The following is a 7,944-nucleotide window of genomic DNA, read 5'->3' on the forward strand; positions in this document are numbered from 1 at the left end:
CTGGAACTGCCAGGCTCCCAGCAGTCCCTGCAGAGCCCGGCACTGCCCAGCATCACAAGGCACCTCCGGAGCCTTTGACCTCCTGGCCCAAGAGGTCACTACCCAGTCGATGCACCTCTGTGTCCATCGGTGACACAGGGATAATGGCACAGCCCTCCTCACAGGGTTGGGGTGAGGAGCCCGTGGGGCACAACAGGTGGGAGCGGGGAGGGCCACTCTGGGAGCGCAGGCCCAGCAGGCGCGTGCTCATTATCTGGGCAGTTAACCTGAGGCCACCCTTTGTCAACTGCCATCCTGCCCCCTCTTTCCCACGAAACGTGTCCATCACCTGGGTCTGGAACCGAGGCTGCCGGGTTAGTCTTTTATTACCCATTTCCCACTAACCAGCCAGGACAAGCAGCCCAGCTTAAAGCATACTTTCACAGAGAACAAAACATCCTCAAAAGAATAAAAACATCCAGACATAGTTGTACTGCTGGTAAAATACTGTATCCTTGTACAGTGCTACACATGCTTCTCTCAAGAAAACAAAGATCTGCCCTGGCTGGTTTGGCTCAGTGGATAGAGCATCAGCCTGCGGACTGAAGGGTCCTAGGTTTGATTTCAGTCAGGGGCACAGGCCGGGGTTGCAGGCTTGATCCCCAGTGGGGGGTGTGCAGGAGGCAGCTAATCAATTATTCTCTCTCATCACTAATGTTTCTCTCTATTCTTTCCTCTCCCTTCCTCTCTGAAATCAATAAAAATATATTTTAAGGAGGAAGGAAGGAAGGAAGGAAGGAAGGAAGGAAGGAAGGAAGGAAGGAAGGAAAACAAAGATCTAACTTTGTTCCAGATATCCACTCGATAAATTCCAATGTGCAAGGCAGGGGGTGTCGGCGAGGGTTCAGGGAGGGATGAATCCGGGTCCTGCTGGTGCTCCTGGGAAGACCCTGCAGGGCAGAGTCTAGAAGAGACATAACAGGTAGGCGAGACCTCCCACCGAGGCAGGGCGGCCGGAGTGCTGCAGACCTGAGGGGCAGCTGGGGGGAACACGGTGGGGGAGGCAGCTGAGCAGCAAGCAGCTGTGCAATGCTGGCAAGTTGCTTCATCCTCAGGCCTCAATTCTCTCAACGGTAAAATGGGAATCATCGCAGAATCGAGTGCTTAGGGAAAGTATGCGGATTCTTGAGATCACAGGCCCAGCCTGTGGTTGTTGCGTGTGTCCGAGGGCTCATACACATTTTGTAAATTTTTTAAAAATTGTGATTAAAAAAGAACAAAGACCAAAGAACAAGTGCTGCGCATCATTGATACTTCACAGACACCAAAGTGTTAACCGTGGAGGCCAAAGGCACACATCTCTAGATACACCCGGAATGAACCTTTCCCCTGAATTCCTTGCAAATGTGTCATCGATTCGGAAGCAGTTGCCCTGGCCTCTCTTGCTTTGTTCTGTTTCGTTCCATTCTGGCCTGCGCAGGTCCGCTCACAGAAAACCAGCCAGCACACGGCCCCACACTGTGCCACACCAGCCAGGCCTCATCCCACCCAGGGCCACTGGGCCGGACACATGTGCCTGGAACCTGCTCCCACCCAACGTCAGGGGCATATGGTCACGTCGTTTCCCAAACTGGGCTCCTCCAAGACACCCCACGTGGGGAGCACCCCGTCTTCCACAAGTTCCTCCCGGGCCCTCGCGCCTCGGGCATTCTGCAAGCACTGCTCCTGACAGATGCTCCGGCTCACCTTCACCAAGTGGGAAAGCTCGCTTAGTGTTACAGTGTTGCCATTGGTCCCAAAGTGGAACAAGTGTCAACGACGAAAGTGATACATTAAAGTGATTGTTTGAAACTTTGAATGAAGACTGCCAATGCCCAGCCTTTATGCGATACATTGTAAAGTATTTTCTACCCTGTGAAGATAGAGACTTCCTTAGGAACTCCTTCCTTGTGCCCTGGAGAGTCAGGAGGAGGTCCTGGGAGCCACCACCGGCGACTCCATTCTGATGCTAAGTCTCATCTCACCCTTTATCGGCTCCCGGCTCTGATAAATTGAAGGTCATCCTGTGATCCTAAAACGAGATATGTGTTATCATATGCCACTAGTCCTGGGAATCCAGATTTCCTTGATACAAAATAATACTAGATGCTGAAACTAATTTTATTTATTTATTAAAAATATATTTTATTGATTTTTTTACACAGAGAAAGGGAGAGGGATAGAGAGTTAGAAACATCGATGAGAGAGAAACATTGATCAGCTGCCTCCTGCACACCCCCCACTGGGGATGTGCCCGTAACCAAGGTACATGCCCTTGACCGGAATCGAACCTGGGACCCTTCAGTCTGCAGGCCGACGCTCCATCCACTGAGCCAAGCCGGCCAGGCCTGAAACTAACTTTTTAAAAAACGCCTGTAACAGTCTCAAAATGTACATTCATCAAAAAAGTGACATTGCTCTTACTGGTTCAGTTTATAACAAAGAAATGTTAATGAGCTTGAACTTGTAAAAAAGAAGTTGTGCACCAATACTTACATTATGAAATGAACACACACACCAGTAAAACGCTGCTATTGGTTGCGTGGAAGACGTCATGGAAAGTGTCCCGCGGCTGAAAGATAAAGAGCTTTTGAAACCACGATTGAAGGCAGCGGGAAGCCATCAAGGGCTGCACTTGGACCCCAGACCAGCTGTTTCCCAAGGTCCTGCTGACCAGGAGGGACCTTGTCCTTGTGAGTGTCTGACTGACGTAAGTCACCATCTGGGAAACCTGGACAAGGGCTGCCTGGGTGGGGGAGGGGCGTCCATGCCTCGCTGGGGGCTGGGGGGGGGGCTTCCAGGTGAGATGGCCGCGGGCCCTCTCCTCACCCAGAGCCCAGGGTTTTGTGTAGCCAGCGTCCCCATCACAGCAGGAGTGGAAGCAGCAGCGTGGAGGTCGGGCCCCCACGGACACCCGCCTCTGTGGTGAAATAACTATTGGGTCCCAGTCACGTCCTGGTGTGAGGAGAAAGGAGGAGAGGCTGAGCAACACAGACCCAGTTTCACCTTTTGTTAAAAAGGGTGTTGTTTCCAGCAATTAGGAAATTCAGGCCAGAAGTTCCCTGTATTATTATTATTATTATTATTATTATTATATCATTTTGCTTTGTTTTTGGTTTTAACAGACTTTGTGGACTTGGGCAAGTCATCTCATTTCTTGGCCTCAGTGTCTTTGTCTGGACAGGGGAACAATGGCTCACCCCTATTTGGGGGAGGGGGATTAAATGCGGCCATGGACTAGCATTCTGCACTGTGCTGGCACACAGTAGGTGCACACTCTGCTGATGCTGGTCCTGCCTTTGCCATCGTGCACATGTCCACCTGAGCCACCTCCTGGTCCGTGGAGGGGAGAGTGACAAGTGACAGGCTTGGCAGGCCCCGGTGGACACACTAGCTCCCTCACCGTCCGGTCCCCACGCCCTCCACCTCCACCTCCTCGCGCTATCCCCTCACTGCTGATGAGCCCGCCCAGACACTTGCTGCCCTCCTTCCCTGAGGCCCTCCTCCCCTGAGACCCTCCTCCCCACAGACCCTCCTCCCCTGAGACCCTCCTCCCCTGAGACCCTCCTCCCCTGAGACCCTCCTCCCCTGAGACCCTCCTCCCCTGAGACCCTCCTCCCCTGAGACCCTCCTCCCCTGAGACCCTCCTCCCCTGAGACCCTCCTCCCCTGAGACCCTCCTCCCCTGAGACCCTCCTCCCCTGAGACCCTCCTCCCCTGAGACCCTCCTCCCCTGAGACCCTCCTCCCCTGAGACCCTCCTCCCCTGAGACCCTCCTCCCCTGAGACCCTCCTCCCCTGAGACCCTCCTCCCCTGAGACCCTCCTCCCCTGAGACCCTCCTCCCCTGAGACCCTCCTCCCCTGAGACCCTCCTCCCCTGAGACCCTCCTCCCCTGAGACCCTCCTCCCCTGAGACCCTCCTCCCCTGAGACCCTCCTCCCCTGAGACCCTCCTCCCCTGAGACCCTCCTCCCCTGAGACCCTCCTCCCCTGAGACCCTCCTCCCCTGAGACCCTCCTCCCCTGAGACCCTCCTCCCCTGAGACCCTCCTCCCCTGAGACCCTCCTCCCCTGAGACCCTCCTCCCCTGAGACCCTCCTCCCCTGAGACCCTCCTCCCCTGAGACCCTCCTCCCCTGAGACCCTCCTCCCCTGAGACCCTCCTCCCCTGAGACCCTCCTCCCCTGAGACCCTCCTCCCCTGAGACCCTCCTCCCCTGAGACCCTCCTCCCCTGAGACCCTCCTCCCCTGAGACCCTCCTCCCCTGAGACCCTCCTCCCCTGAGACCCTCCTCCCCTGAGACCCTCCTCCCCTGAGACCCTCCTCCCCTGAGACCCTCCTCCCCTGAGACCCTCCTCCCCTGAGACCCTCCTCCCCTGAGACCCTCCTCCCCTGAGACCCTCCTCCCCTGAGACCCTCCTCCCCTGAGACCCTCCTCCCCTGAGACCCTCCTCCCCTGAGACCCTCCTCCCCTGAGACCCTCCTCCCCTGAGACCCTCCTCCCCTGAGACCCTCCTCCCCTGAGACCCTCCTCCCCTGAGACCCTCCTCCCCTGAGACCCTCCTCCCCTGAGACCCTCCTCCCCTGAGACCCTCCTCCCCTGAGACCCTCCTCCCCTGAGACCCTCCTCCCCTGAGACCCTCCTCCCCTGAGACCCTCCTCCCCTGAGACCCTCCTCCCCTGAGACCCTCCTCCCCTGAGACCCTCCTCCCCTGAGACCCTCCTCCCCTGAGACCCTCCTCCCCTGAGACCCTCCTCCCCTGAGACCCTCCTCCCCTGAGACCCTCCTCCCCTGAGACCCTCCTCCCCTGAGACCCTCCTCCCCTGAGACCCTCCTCCCCTGAGACCCTCCTCCCCTGAGACCCTCCTCCCCTGAGACCCTCCTCCCCTGAGACCCTCCTCCCCTGAGACCCTCCTCCCCTGAGACCCTCCTCCCCTGAGACCCTCCTCCCCTGAGACCCTCCTCCCCTGAGACCCTCCTCCCCTGAGACCCTCCTCCCCTGAGACCCTCCTCCCCTGAGACCCTCCTCCCCTGAGACCCTCCTCCCCTGAGACCCTCCTCCCCTGAGACCCTCCTCCCCTGAGACCCTCCTCCCCTGAGACCCTCCTCCCCTGAGACCCTCCTCCCCTGAGACCCTCCTCCCCTGAGACCCTCCTCCCCTGAGACCCTCCTCCCCTGAGACCCTCCTCCCCTGAGACCCTCCTCCCCTGAGACCCTCCTCCCCTGAGACCCTCCTCCCCTGAGACCCTCCTCCCCTGAGACCCTCCTCCCCTGAGACCCTCCTCCCCTGAGACCCTCCTCCCCTGAGACCCTCCTCCCCTGAGACCCTCCTCCCCTGAGACCCTCCTCCCCTGAGACCCTCCTCCCCTGAGACCCTCCTCCCCTGAGACCCTCCTCCCCTGAGACCCTCCTCCCCTGAGACCCTCCTCCCCTGAGACCCTCCTCCCCTGAGACCCTCCTCCCCTGAGACCCTCCTCCCCTGAGACCCTCCTCCCCTGAGACCCTCCTCCCCTGAGACCCTCCTCCCCTGAGACCCTCCTCCCCTGAGACCCTCCTCCCCTGAGACCCTCCTCCCCTGAGACCCTCCTCCCCTGAGACCCTCCTCCCCTGAGACCCTCCTCCCCTGAGACCCTCCTCCCCTGAGACCCTCCTCCCCTGAGACCCTCCTCCCCTGAGACCCTCCTCCCCTGAGACCCTCCTCCCCTGAGACCCTCCTCCCCTGAGACCCTCCTCCCCTGAGACCCTCCTCCCCTGAGACCCTCCTCCCCTGAGACCCTCCTCCCCTGAGACCCTCCTCCCCTGAGACCCTCCTCCCCTGAGACCCTCCTCCCCTGAGACCCTCCTCCCCTGAGACCCTCCTCCCCTGAGACCCTCCTCCCCTGAGACCCTCCTCCCCTGAGACCCTCCTCCCCTGAGACCCTCCTCCCCTGAGACCCTCCTCCCCTGAGACCCTCCTCCCCTGAGACCCTCCTCCCCTGAGACCCTCCTCCCCTGAGACCCTCCTCCCCTGAGACCCTCCTCCCCTGAGACCCTCCTCCCCTGAGACCCTCCTCCCCTGAGACCCTCCTCCCCTGAGACCCTCCTCCCCTGAGACCCTCCTCCCCTGAGACCCTCCTCCCCTGAGACCCTCCTCCCCTGAGACCCTCCTCCCCTGAGACCCTCCTCCCCTGAGACCCTCCTCCCCTGAGACCCTCCTCCCCTGAGGCCCTCCTCCCCTGAGGCCCTCCTCGGTGGCTCCCTCTGACACACATGACGCCAGGCACCTAGGCCTGAATGGAAAGTGCACAGACCCCACCTCTGAGTAGCCCATTGTGGGCGCCCAGGAGGCAGCTGAGAGCAGGGCTGAGAGGGGCCAGCAGCGCCCTGGGGGGCCCTGGGGCTCCTGACAAAAGCACATCCTCAAAGACAAGCAGCACAGCCCGGCCAGTGTGGCTCAGTGGTTGAGCGTCGACCTATGAACCAGGAGGTCAGGGTTTGATTTCCGGTCAGGGCACAGGCCTGGGTTGTGGGCTCGATCCCCAGTGTGGGGCGTGCAGGAGGCAGCCGATCCATGATTCTCCCTCATCATCGATGTCTCTCTCTCTCTCTCCCTCACCCTGCACTCCCCGCCCCGAGAGGGGCAGAGCTAAGGGTGCTGTTCCGAGGATGAGTTTCAGGGGCGCTGGGCCTCAGCTCACGGGCATTATCACACACGGAGGAATGTGGGCACCTTCTCTCCGCCTCACCGGCCGCCCCGCCCTGCGGCTGCGTTCCCACTCCCACGGCCGCTGCTCCTCCCGGCCATTCCGTGCCGGCCTCACTCCCTGTCCCCCTCCCTCTGCAGGAGCCTCCAACCAAGTCTGAGACCCATCAGACCCGCCCTCCAATCAAACAGCCCACAGCAACTTCAAGCAACTCCTGCCCTGGCTGGTGTGGCTCAGTGGATAGAGGGCCAGCCTGCAGACTGAAGGGTCCCAGGTTCGATGCCAGTCGCAGGCTCAGTCCCTGGCTCTGGTCGGAAAGCCTGCAGGAGGCAACTAATTGATCTTTCTCTCTCTCTGTCTCACCACCTTCCTTCCACTATCTCTAGAAAAAATATCCTCGGGTGAGATTAACAAAAAGTAAACAAAAAGAAGTTCAAGCAACTCCTCTGCCCGTGGACTGCCCGTGGCCACCCATTTTCTCTCCCCTCTGGGTCCGGTCAGCAGATATAGATCCAGCCAGAGCTGCCGGTCGGCAGGTTCACAGTTAAAAAGCACAGGGCACCTGCCCGGGTTGTGGGCTCGATCCCCAGTGAGGGGCGTGCAGGAGGCAGCCTCAATGATTGCCTCTCATCATTGATGTCTCCATCTCTCTCTCCCTCTCCCTTCCTCTCTGAAATCAATAAAAACATATTTTTTTTAAAAAGAAGATAAGCAGGACTCGGAAGGTCACATTTGAGGGGTAGGGGATGGGGACTGAGGTGGAGGACAGGCAGGTCCCCAAAGGCCGTGTGCAAACAACCCTCCTTGCAGGTTAAGTCCAAGGTCAGGGGAGCAGCCCAAGTCCCGGTACCCACCCTCTAGGCCTCTGGGTCCCGGCAGCTCCCGGGTGGCCTGGTGCTGGGAGCGGGCCCGCCTCCTCCCACTGTCCCTCCTGAACCCGCCCTTCCTGTTGTGACAACTCCGTTCTCTGTGCAACTGGTTCCAGCTGTGGCTCGGGTTTCAGGTTGCGGCACGTGCACCATCGAGGCTGATGCGAGTATCATGTGGGCACCGAGAGCCACCCGCCTGCGCGGCCCGGCGGGTTAATTACAGGTCACGGCAGCCGTGTGCCCGGAGCCGGCACCCAGAGCCAGGCCTCCCGGGACAAGGCCTGGGCCCAGCCCCCACGTGCTCATTCATGCTGTCGCCGGGCCAGCCTTCCCGGAGCACCTGCTGGGGCAGATCGCCTGCTGGGCTGGGGGGGGGG

At 59.8% G+C, this 7,944-nt stretch overlaps 1 long non-coding RNA gene across 1 annotated transcript in view; it reads right to left on the minus strand.

Moving 5' to 3' along the window:
* Window positions 1-1,292: 1,292 nt before the first annotated feature.
* The window catches only part of LOC106725126, a 14,888-nt gene continuing 8,236 nt past the window's right edge, over window positions 1,293-7,944 (minus strand). The window contains exons 3-4 of the long non-coding RNA XR_001360993.1: window positions 2,515-2,590; window positions 1,293-2,050 (exon numbers count right to left, since the gene is read on the minus strand). This is a non-coding gene — a long non-coding RNA (uncharacterized LOC106725126). The remainder of the gene's footprint in view (window positions 2,051-2,514; window positions 2,591-7,944) is intronic.

Source organism: Myotis brandtii, unplaced genomic scaffold (genome assembly GCF_000412655.1).
Source record: "Myotis brandtii unplaced genomic scaffold, ASM41265v1 scaffold138, whole genome shotgun sequence".
Lineage (NCBI taxonomy): Eukaryota > Metazoa > Chordata > Mammalia > Chiroptera > Vespertilionidae > Myotis > Myotis brandtii.